This window comes from Streptopelia decaocto, assembly GCF_964273445.1.
Source record: "Streptopelia decaocto genome assembly, chromosome: 3".
Classification (NCBI taxonomy): domain Eukaryota; kingdom Metazoa; phylum Chordata; class Aves; order Columbiformes; family Columbidae; genus Streptopelia; species Streptopelia decaocto.
In genome coordinates this window covers 12,752,044-12,764,808 of record NC_138656.1, presented here as the reverse complement: position 1 = coordinate 12,764,808, position 12,765 = coordinate 12,752,044, and the positions used below count along the sequence as shown (strand labels likewise).

The window sequence follows — 12,765 nt, the reverse complement described above, 5'->3', positions numbered from 1 at the left end:
TTAGCTTCTAGGGTCTTGCTGTTTTGAAGACCTGCAATAATGGCATGAGGTCGTTTCTTTGCATGAATCTTTTGAGTTAAACCTGTATGTACAAATGTTTGATTTGACTTGTTTAGCCTGATTTTGTTTTCAGGACAGATAAAGATAGCCGCTGTTCTGTAGAAAACATTTAGTTTGCTGCCGAGCACCCTTAATTGTCCCTCTAATTTTAATACACAAATAGGAAACTAATTCATTTACATGGGTAGTTCTTTGTAAATCACTTCAATTTCAGTATGATAAGATCTAAGCTGCAAGAGCATGTGAAGATTGTAAGAAGTCAGAAACTTGGGATAATTTTCCAGTCAGAACACTGTCATGTTCAAATACTTAATTCATCAATTTCTACAACGTTTGAGTATGCTGAAGCATTGATGCTTTGGACATACTATTTGATTTTGTGTATCTGATATTCCTGTTCTGCATATGATAATATAATTATTAGTGTTCAGAGTTACTACTGTATTTTGAAAGCATCTAAAATTGCTATAAACCTTCAACACAATTTTTATTGGGTGACATTTTTATTCTGGGATTAGGGTTTTTTTTGATCAGCGTGACAGTAAGGTGATAGCATGGGCTTAGAAAAATCCTTACAAATTGAGAGATATGGAGTCAGACTGTGTTATCTTTAACATTTCTGCACTTTTTTGCATTTAAGGAGCTCTTGGGGTGGTAAATTAGGTCATTTGGGCTATAATTTTTAAGATAGCCACTTAAAAGAAACTTCAGTTCAGTCTTCAATGTAATGAAGCAAAAACACACACGTAGCAGGAGTAGCACAACTGAACTACATATTTGACTGTGCCTGTACAAACAAATAATGCTATTACTGTTAAATGATAAAGGAAGATTCACATTAGATGTTATCTTGTAGTGGAACATAGAATAAGATATACCTTCCCACCTCCTCTGACATGTTACATTAATGAACCTCAGAAGCAAGAACCATCAGGGTCACTTTATGATTAATATTACCTCTCCAGACTGTTGTCTTAATTTATTTCCATTTTTTTATTAGATTTGCCTCTCTATTACCTTATCTTTTTCGCAGGAGGGATCCTTTTGTAGCTGACATACTGCTGTTGCCCTGCCCAGTGAGGCTTTTCCATTCAACTTGGAGAGTAAAAATTGCATATGACATAAAGGTTGAGGTTGGAAGGGACCTCTGGGGGTTGTCTCGTCTACCCTTCTGCTAAAGCATGGTTACACAGAGTAAGATGCACAGGACATGTCCAGACAACTTTTGAACATCTCCAAGGACAGAGACTCCACAGCGTCTGAGGGCAACCTCCACCAGTGCTCAGTCACCCTCACTGTGAGGAAATGTTCCCTGATGTTCAGATGCTACCTCCTGTGTTTCAGTTTGTGCTTATTGCCTCCTGTCACTGTCCACGCTAAACAGTCCTGACTTTCTCAGCCTTTCCTGATATAAGAAATGCTCTAGTTGCTTAATCATCTTCATGACCCTTTGCTGGACCCTGTCCAGTGTGTCCACGTCTCTGTTTGCACTGGGGAGCCCAGAAGTGGACACAGTGCTCCAGGTGTGTGTCACTTGTGCTGAGGGGAAGGATCACCTCCCTCAGCCCACTGGAAATGGTCCTCCTAGCTCAGCCCAGGATGCTGTTGACCTTTTTTGCTGCAAGGGCACATTGCCGGCTCGTGGTCAACTTGGCGGCCACCAGGATCCTACAGGCCCTTTTCTGCCAAGCTGCTTTCCAGCCATTCAGCCCCAGGATGTATTGGTGCAGGCAGTTCCTCCCCAGGTGCAGGACTTTGCATTTCACCTTCTTGAATTTCTTAAGGTTCCTGTCAGCCCATTTCTCCAGCCTGTCAAGGTCCCTCTGGATGGCAGCACAACCCTCTGGTGTATCAACCACTCCTCCCAGTTATGTATTATCAGCAAACTTTCTGAGGGTACAGTCTGCCCCACCATCCAGATCATTAATGGAGATGTTGAACACAATTGGGGCCAGTATTCAGCCCTGGGGTACACCACTAATTACTGTCCTTTAGAGTTCGTGCCACTGATTACCACTCTCTGGGCCCTGTTGTTCAGATAGTTTTCTATCCATCTCACTGCTCATCCAGCCCATATTTCATCAGCTTCTCTGTGAGGATCTTATGGGAGATAAAATGAAAAGCCTTACTGAAGTCAAGATAGATAATATCCGCAGCTCTCCATTTCATCATAGAAGGTTATAAGGTTGATCAAGCATGAATTCCCCCTAGTGAATCCTTGGGAACTACTCCTGATCACCTTCTTGTATGTCATGTGCCTTTACATGGTTTCTGTGATTGGTTGTTGTATCAGCTTCTGAGGATCTAGGTGAGGCTGACTAGCCTGTACTTTGCTGGGTCCTCCAGTACTGCAGCATTTTCCATGTCTTGTGTCACCAGACCCTCTGCCCCTTTCAGCAGCAAGCCCACATTTTTCCTAGTCTTCCATTTGCCACTTAGATACTTATAGAAGCCCTTCTTGCTGCCTTTGACATCCCTGGTCAGACTCAGTTGGGCTTTAGTTTTCTTAACGGCGTCTCTGCGTGCTCAAAGAGTGCTCTGTATTCTTCTCAGATTACCTGTCACTTTTTCTGAGTTTTGCCATGAGCATCTTCTTCATCCATGCAGGCTTCCTGGCATTTTTGCCTGACTTCCTACTTGTTAGGATGGACCACTCCTGAGCTTAGAGGACATGATCCTTGAGTATGACCAGGTTTCTTGGGCTCCTCTTCCCTCCAGGGCCTTGTACAACAGGACTCTTCCAAACAGATTCTCGAAGAGCCTGTGCTAGTGCAATTTACAAGGATGTAGATTGCAAATAAAAAGTCAAAATTAAATTTCACAAATGGTACATGTAACAGACAAATCTGCAAGTCCAATCGAATGCAACCTGTAAAGTTGTCATAAATTTATTCCTCAAAGTTTCCAACTCCATTTTAGCTGTCATGTTTATTGGATATTGTTTTCCCTTACCGGATCGAAGTCCTGTTTCAGATCTATCAGTGTAGTATTTGCTTTATCAAAACATTGGCTGTTAATACTAGTGGAAATACAGCATTCGAAATTTCCTTGGAGATTTCTCACTTGCACAAGCAGATCTGCACCGTCCAAGCAGCTTCTTGTAAGACATGCAACTAAACAGAATTCTCAGAAAAAGTTATTTGAGCTTGCAATTTACTTAACAAATCCTGACCCAAGAGAGGTATAGGACTTTCTGGCAACTACAAGAATTCATGTATTAAAACTTTGTTCCAAATTTGGCATTCTATTGGCCTCAAAAAACAGCCTTACTTTCATTCTCTCCCATGACCTCAAAAACTAGCAGGGTGAATTTACGAGGAAGTCTCTTACAACCAGTTACCACAGAATAAGTCTATTAAAAAAAATATTTTTTTTGTATAATTTCCCAGCTTCATTAGAACTATGGATCCACTGGCAATGCCTTTAAATTTCACCCTCAGACTCCTTCATGCAGTATTACAGTTCTCTAGCAGTAACATCGCTGGGAAGGGGGGGAATAAAAGCTCCCTCTCGCCCCCATCTGGGATGGCAGGATCTCCAGTCCAGCATGAAAACAAATCAGTTCAAACACCACATCAAACCAACGTGGCTGCACTCCACACCCAAATTAGTACCACTCTGACCCAGAGAAGCACTGAGCACTCTGACCTCCCCAAAGCTGACCAGTGTGAAAAGACTGACTTCAGCAAGGAGGTAAAATGATGAGCTCTTTCCCCAGATGTGCCAAAACCTAGGAAACAAGACAGAAGCAAAAATAAACATCACCAACAACCCCTGATTCAAAGTCGAGAAGCAACACAGTGCTACAACAAGGATGGATGACAATACTCCAGAGGAAAAAAACAAAAAAACAAACAAACAAACAAAAAAAAAAAAAAAAACAGAGCAGGGGGAGTAAAGCCCCCCTTTCTCCGCTTAGCAGAGGGAAAACAGTTTTTTTCCTTTTTTTTTTTCCTTCTTTCTCTTCTTGCTGCAGTTCAGATATAGCCAAGGCCACGCAGCTGGTGTAATCACTGATACGAAGTGGGAGGCTCTGGCAAACTCCTTGGTTACAATGAGCTGAGTTTTATACAGAATTCCAATTAACAGTTGTTACATTCCTCAGCCCCATTTACCTTTCACAATTTACAGATGTCAAAATACAGTATATTAAACATCAATCCATTATTCCATTTTCCTCGATCCAAATCAGTTCACATTCCAGCAACCCCTAAATACCACCTTATACAGTACCAAGTTCACATCCATCATAGCATTTAGGTGTTTGTTTGTTCATTTTTTTGTGTTTTTGTTTTTGGGTTTTTTTTTGCAAAGCAGAGTTTAGCAATTTAAATTCTTTTCTGGTCTCAAAATTACTAGATAACAGTATAAGCAATTACTCTAATGCATAAGGATGCATCCTAAGGGGGAGCAAGGTGGAATTTTAGCAGTGGAACTGGTTCCCATTTTGTAATTATCTCCCCAAACAAAATTCTTTTGATACCAAATAGAAATATGCAAATTAAAATACTGAGCTCAGATATGAAAACCAAATACCAAGTTCAAATATGCAGATAGATCAGAGTTACACTTATTCAAGACAATATCTCAATTTTTGCATTGCACCTTTGAACCGCTTACTGCTCAGCCAGGCAGAAGTACCGCTGGGTCTCCCTGACAAAACAGGTCAGTGCGTGCTGGAGCCCAACCAGCACCTGCCCCCCCACCGCCGCAGTAAGCTAGACTGGGCAAGGCTTTTAGTAGTGGCTCATCTGGTGCGCTACAACTGTTATTCCAAAACCAGGATTCTTTACTCGGCATGCATACAAAAGAGCCAAATTTAGTGCACCGAGATGAGAGACAGCCTGTCACAGAGCTGCACAAGTCTGGATATCGGAATAAAGCTAGCATTCCAGAAAGAAAAGTAACAGCTATTACACATAAAATCTTATCATCACATTCACACAGTAAGGAACTAAATTACTCATGATCTTCTGTACTATCACAAAACGCACTTTTTGAGTCAACCGATTCTCATGATTTAACAGTCTGTGAACTTACTGTACCATATAACAGGCAAAGACTTACCAAATTGCAATATGCTTAAACAGATACCTACAAAGAAAATAGGTTAATAAGGAAAACATTGTGCAGACTTCAGCAAGTTTACTGTGACCTGTGTGTTATCAGTTAACTCTCTCTCAGCTTGTTGAAGTTCAAACCGTTCCACCTCTAAAACTGTCTGAAATGATTTAATGATCTCTTGTAGGGATTTATTTTGTCCTACTCTTCTCGCCTTAAAAACAACATTAATTGCAACAAAGTGTTATACTTCAAAATTCTATTCTCCGGACACTTTTCCCAATCATTTAACTTATACAGCAGCCACCATTAATTACAATATTTTACAAAATCTTCCTTCCTCATAATTCCAAGTGATTTCCTATGTTTTAAAACACCTCCCAATACCGATTTCTTAGGAACATGACTGAAAACAGTCACTTCTGACCCCATTTCATAAGTAAAAACCATGAGAAGAGGGAGGGAAGGGGGGGAAAGCACTAGGCTGCTTGCAGCGCGAGTGGGAAAAGTGGGGAGAAAGATTTACGGTGTACTTATACCACAAAGAAACAATTCTAACAACAACCAGTGAAACAATTAAATCACATTCCTGACAAGCTGTTTGATCTTCAGAGGGGCAATACACAGAAGCACATAATATGTACTGTAAAACTCGCAGATAACATGTTGATAGCAAACATTAGCATTCTCTACTGCTAATTTCAACACCAGTGCTTCCTTAACTTCTAAGTTTTCAACCTGCTTATTGATAGCCTCTTGAAGATGGTCAATAAATTGCATGTAATTCTCACTGGGACCCTGATAGTAGTTATAGAAGATTTGGCTGCTTTGTTGGTTTCAGGCACATTTATCATAGCTTAATATGCAAGATCTGTTGACTGCCTCAGGATTTCAGAAACTAATAGCGCCTGTAATTGTGGTGTGTCAATTAGTGTCTGTTCCAAGAGTTGTGGGATACCTGCCCCTTTCAACGAGTCCCCATCGTTCTGTCCTAAATGATCTATAACTATTACATTGCATAAGTCTAATTTTGCTTGAGTCTTTCATAGTTTTTATCTGATCTCGGCGCAACACGTACACATACTCCTTTAACTTTTCAAGAAAATGCTGCAGACCCTCATCCGAGTCATCAGAAAATGCGCACTTGAGCAGTACTGGAGAATCATTAGTAACAGGGGGGTTCGGAACAGTGCACGTTCTCGCCAATACTTTCTAGCATCATAATTATTCGTATAACCTGAGTCCCCAGGAGCACCACCTTTCCCATTACAATCAGCGTGACTGCATTGCCGACTGTTGGATTCACTTGCTATTAGCTGATCTAATCTGTCACACAGTTCTGTTGTCCAGTTTTTATCCAGTGACTTCTGCTCTCTCGTGGAAGTTGGAGGGTTAAAAAGCAGTAAAAGCAGACGCTTGTTTATGACTTTAGCATTCTCGGCTTTCACAGGTTCTTTGGGCAAGTTGTCTGACTCCAGTCCTCTGGACTTGCTGTTCTCACCAGGGTTGGGCAATGGTACAGGAGGCCACCCGCTTGGCATTTTTCCTCCCTCTGCCCCGGACTGCCAAGCTATCGGGGGTGCCGAAAGCACAGCAGGGGATGGAATAGGGAGGGTATCACAGACACAAACCAGGTGAACTTCACAGCAACTTTCAGGATACTTATCAGGCTGCAATGCTGCAAAAATTCTGGCAGTAGCAGACTGTTCAGCTTTAAGATTTTTTAAGGTAGTGATTATAAGCTTCCATGTAGTTACTAATGATTTAGCTGCTTTATCTCCATTGCTGACTTTATCCCATAATTTCTGCCCTATATTGTCCCAAAGTTCAAGTTTAAGTTTTGAGTCACTAATGCTTGTAACAGTCTTTTCAGGCTTTAATTGCTTCACTGTAGTAATTATCAGTTTCCAGGTGGTTACAAGGCCAAGAATGTATTTTTCACGGCGACTAATTGCCTTCCACAACACAGTTCGCACTTTTTCCCAAGTCTCTATTTGGAAAACTCCTAACAGGTCAGCAGGAAACCCATTGCCTCTGCACCAAATTAATAGTCTTTTGAGGTTACTCTCCTCATACTTCACCCCTCTCTTAGAGAGGATATGCAAGAGGAGCAACAGTATTTTTTCTTCTTCTTTAAAAATATTCTGCCCCATCTCCTCTTGCCCCCAGCTGCTCAGCTCTTTGGGTGTCCGTTGCAACGATATCAGATCCTTTATCCCTCTTCTGTCACTTCTGTAGCGATCAGTCAGGAGTCACGCAGCCTGCAGACTGTGTCCAGGTCCAGCCGAGCCGTTCCAGCTGGGGCTCGCTCCCCGCAGCAGTAATCCACCTTCCATAAATTCTCCTTATGGATCACATCGGGGTCACCACTTGCAAGGGCGAAAAATCATGGACTCCACACAATCCAATATGAATTCAAGCGAAGCCATTTATTACAGAAACAAGCCTCCGTATATATGCAGTTATTTCTTGATCATGCGTCCACGCTCCAAGCACGCATTGGCTGATTGGATATTGTCCATGTTCACGAGCTGTCCTTGAGATTCCTTTGGCTAGTTCAGAAGTAAATCTTTATCTAATAGAAACCCATCCACACAACAACCTCAAGAAAATCCCTCAAATCTCCCAGACACCTCTACAGCCAATTGTTGACCTGCGTAATCAGTGCCATTCTCCTTACACCCTTGCCATTTCTCAGCAGAGTGAGGACAACACTACTTGGGCCCCCATGCCCCTGATGATTGCCCCCAGAGCTCTGTAGTTGCTTTTGATACTCTCCAGCTTGCTCCTGGCAGTATCATTAGTGCCCTCATGGAAGAACAACAAGGGGTAATAGAGAGTCAGACAAACTTCAGCAGTCTATCTGCAACATCTGAGATCCAGGCTACTGGCAAGCAGCAAACTTCTCTAGATGACAGGTCAGGTCAGCAGGTGGGTGCCTCTTCCCTGTAATAGGGAGCTGCCCATTGCTATCAGTTACTGCTTCTTCCCAGTCTTGCATTGTTCAGGGTCAGTTGGCCCAGATGCTTTACTTGAAAGCACATCTGGATTCTTCTCAGCCTTGAGGCCCATGAAGCTGTTTCACAGTGGCCTTTATGCGGAGGTGGAGCCCTCCTCTAGCTTCACTAGTTTCCATTCTTTACCTTCCCCAGAGGTTGCACTTGCCATTCTACTGGGCTCTGCCTGTGTCCACACTGGAGGTGGGGTCTAGGCCTCTTAAAGCACCATTGAGCAACATTTGATACCTATGAACACCATTGATTGGTAGCGCTTGGAAAAACTGTGCATTGTGCATTTGTTCTAGGCTTCAAATGTGCTGCAGCAGGATAGTTCTCTTGATCTCTGGGGCTTTTTTTTATGGCCTGTTACAATCCTTTTTCTGTTGATGTTTAGTCAGTCTCATCTATTTTGTACCTGTGCCTTTGATTTCTCAGCAAAGCACTCTGCGTCTGTCTGTTGAATTTCAGTGTTTTGGTTTCAAACTGTGTCTCCGATTAGTCAGAACAACATTGACTTCTCCTTCTGACCTGCGGTACTCTTGCAGCCTTTCCCAAGATGATGTCCTCAAGCCATTTTTTTCTCTGTTCCCCCATCCAAGTTGTCAAGACACTTGCAGGTATTAAAGCCATAACAAATCCACAGCAGCATCCTGTCTGGAAAATGCTCTTGCCCTGACAGCAGACTGCTGGTAACGGAGAAGTAAGAAATCATCATTAAAGTACATACTAGTTTATTTGTGAGAGTATCATGCTGAACTGTGTCAGAATACAAGTCCAGTACTTCCAACTTACCACCTTAGCCTTGGTAGCTTCTTGCTGCCAGTTTTGGCCAGTGCTTTGCCTTGCTGTGTATCTTGCCATTCTTCTCAGTTACACAACACATTCATGTATATGCAAATGTCCTCCAAAAACCAGGAAACACTTCTCTACTTAATGAATATTTTTCCTGTTTTGTGACTGATGTAACTAGATTATGCATTTCATGAAACAGGTTTGATGTTGTCTAAGAAAAAATTGTGCTTATGTCCAATATGCTCTGGACAGTGGGCATCATTGGCCTTAAGAAGTGTAATGACAGATCAGTGTGTAAAACTTGTATGCGTGAGTGAGAGAGGCTTCATTATGTGCTTATTACCTGAAAACAAGCTGTAACATTTTATGTCTATGCAAAATCGAGGTTTTAGGGATGGTATAAATAAAGCTCTTGATTTTACCTTAGTCATGACAGGCTTTTGTGTTATACTCCAAGAGTACGATTCATAGCAGCAGCAGCAGGAGCTGGCTGTAATTTAAGAATAATGAAATGACTTGTGGACATACTACAGAACACGATTTAACTTGAGGCAGGCTCAGGACTTCATGTCTGCCCCCATTCCTGGTCACTCCTGTTTCTAGCACATGCCATCTGGTTAGAATGTACCAGGGGTATTGCTCGTCTGTGCTGCAGAATATCCCACCTTTTGGAGTGTAGACAGCACTTAATCTTTATCTCTGACTTGACTTTACAATTACAGAAGTCATGAGACTGCTAGCCACATTGATACATCTCTAAGTAGTGTAAATTAGTTCCTAATGTGAATTAATAAGGGGAAACCCAAAACAGTTTGTCAAATACACTTATGTGGCTGTGAGGCCCAGCACTGATACCCTGTAGCTGTAATTAATAGGTATAAGAAATAAATATTATTCATGGTTTTCACATTAGAGCATGGCAAATGTAAACTGTTTTCACTTGAAGTATAAAAGATTCCTTCTGTTTCCTGCTGGCATTACAGCTGTATAGATATATATGCTGAAGCCTTTCATTTTGCATAATTAAGCTGGCAGTTTGTTTCCAGTTCCTATACACAGGAGTCAGGCAGCTATGTTGACAAATGATTGCAAAAAAACTAATGTTTTGGTAGAAAAGGTGAAGTCACTCTTAAATGCTCCTTTCTTGAATTTGTTCCTAATCCCTGCAAAGTGGAGAAAACCCTTATCATTATAGTCAGGATTACGTATTAGACAAGTGAAAATCCAAGTTAAAAAAGTAATGTAATGTGAACATGTGAATGTGAACTTGAATCAGAACAGTCCCTTAGTGTATTTAAAGTGGATATCCAATGTCGCAGTTGAGAGGGACAAACAACATAGACCAAGTTCTTCCAGGATGAAAGTAGTAGGTGCCATTTATTGCCACAAGTGCATTTTTATACAGTTTTACCAATTCATGTGTCTCTTTACTATTGGTTACAAGTTACAGCAGTAACATCTCATTGGCTATTTTTGCTGTCATCAATGTTACTCTTTTACTCCCTTCTCTCTCACAGGTACATCCTTAATATCTCCGGATACTCCTTTACTCCCATCTTTCTCACCGGTAGGCCTTGATATCTTCAAGGCTAATTTCTGTTCCCATGCCCTCCGTCAGGGAATCCACGGACCCACCTTAGTCCCCCACAATTCTATTTCCAAAGAAAACCTAATGTAGATTGCCCATGACAGGTTGTATTAATTTATAGGAGGGATACATTTTAAATATTTCTTTTGGTTACCTTTGTATCTTCTTCAGTGTGCGAAAACTTGTTACATTTCAATGACCCTGTTGTCCTATATGTGCCTTATTGAGTTAGAGCCCAGTAAGGCAGCTGACTGCCACAAACAAGTTAAAGCTGGCTGAGCCTCACTTTTTCTCCACAGCTGGAGTTTGCAGTTGGAATCCTTTGCTTTTGTGTTTGGAATAAATTTTGTTCAGTGACTAATGAACTGATGAACTAGTTTGCTTGCCTAGTTCGTGTTTTAACAATCTGCAGAAACCTGATTGAGATAAGATGTGAGAAAAGCAACAATAAAAATGCCAGAAGTTAAATGCCAGGGGATGTTTAAATTGGATATTCGGAAAAAATTCTTCATGGAAAGGGTTGTCAGGCATTGGAACAGGCTGCCTAGGAAAGTGGTGGAGTCACCATCCCTGGAGGTGTTTAAAAGATGTGTAGATGAGGTTCTTAGGGAAATGGTTTAGTGCCAGTATTGGATTAATGGCTGAACTCAATGATCTTGAGGGTCTCTTCCAACCAAAATAATTCCATGATTCTATGAAGTAAGTCACTGAAAATGAAACTTTTACAAACAGCCTTTCAGAGGTCATTCACATGTAATTGTGTCTGAAACTTGACTTTGTCCTGTAGCAAAGAAAACGGTATTTTCTCAAGTGGCAGAACAAGTGGCTTTGGATGGTTATAGTTTCTTTTCCAATTATAGGGTAAAAGAAAAAGGGACATAGTGGCACAATAAAACATGCAGCACTGGAATAGATGTTTTTTTCCCTCATTTACACAGCAGCAAGATTATCCTACAGAGTACACTAATCAATAACCTTTTCAGCTTTTAAGTAAGATACATTAGAACTATCACAGATCAGTTTTTTTAAGATTAATATAGCTAGGCCACATGAAACAAATCTCTCTGGGAATGAGAGAGTAAAATTAGACTCTTCAAAAAATAACTCCTTCATTAAAATCTGGCAAGTCTAAGAAACCATTTGCATTTAATGCTAACATACTACAGTTATTCATTGGAGCTAATATAATGCTCTGTGATAGAGATGGATGCAGATGACCTCTGTTGTGTTTGTGGATTTTGAAATATGTTTGTCTCTCCTCCCCACTCACCTACAAATTTCAAGTTGTTAGTTACAAGCTTTTGCAATTTGGCCTGTGATTTCCACAGACACACACAAGCATTTTTTCAGTGACCTTATTGCTTTGAACATTAAGTTGAAAGCAGAGTGTCACAATGCTAATTTGTTCTTTAAGCATGATTAAAATAATTGTTTTTTCTAGAAACATAGAATGATAGAAACATTTGCTGTCTTTCCAATGTTGTTTTACCTCCAAGAGGTCTGTTGCCTTCTTTATTTCCATTCCCTGTCCTTCACATTGTGCCACTAGTGTAATAACAAAGTGTAATTCATGCTAGTTGCAGGGTCAGAAGAAAGGAGGTGATGTCTCTGCACAGTACCTTGATAATCTGCGCTGTCTTACTCTCTTGATAGTGCATATTAGTCTGCTAGCTTTTGTAAGCTGAAGGGGAAAAGCATCACTTTTGTGGCTGGCGGCTGTTAAATTTTGCATAGACTATGAAGCTGGTGCATTGCTGTTGCTGAGTCGGGAGGCAAGTAACAGGTTCACGTTGTGGAGATCAGCTGCAAAGTGTGAATTTGGTGTAAGTGGGTGTAATGATGCTTTCCTCAATTTGCAGGCAGCTTCAATCCCACTTTCACTGCTCAAAGCTTTGCTTACCAAGAGCTGAATAAAATAAATAGGTTTTATTTGGCTACCCAAAGGCCTGTGAGCAGCAAAAGATGCCACTACCAGTGGGCACTCACCCTCTTTCCCAGCAGCTCTGTGTTTAGATTAGGCTTTTCTGTTGAAGCACTATTGCCCACAGACTTGGACTCTCCTTTTCCTTCCCTCCCCAGTTTCTCTGCCTGCTCTGTGTCTGATGGAGGCTGTGAGCACCCCCACAGGCTTTAGGAAGGCTCTGGAGGCCTCTCACCCAGTAGCAATCTCCCTCGGAATGGAGACACTGGCATTGCTTCTGCTGCAGGGTCCTTCTGGAAGGAAGCCCAAAGGACAGCAGTACTTGAGCGTACAAGTTATTTTGA

At 41.4% G+C, this 12,765-nt stretch overlaps 1 protein-coding gene across 2 annotated transcripts in view; it reads left to right on the top strand.

Moving 5' to 3' along the window:
- The window catches only part of MRPS5 (mitochondrial ribosomal protein S5), a 70,032-nt gene that overhangs the window by 51,886 nt on the left and 5,381 nt on the right, over positions 1-12,765 (top strand). The gene's annotated exons all lie outside the window — the stretch shown is intronic.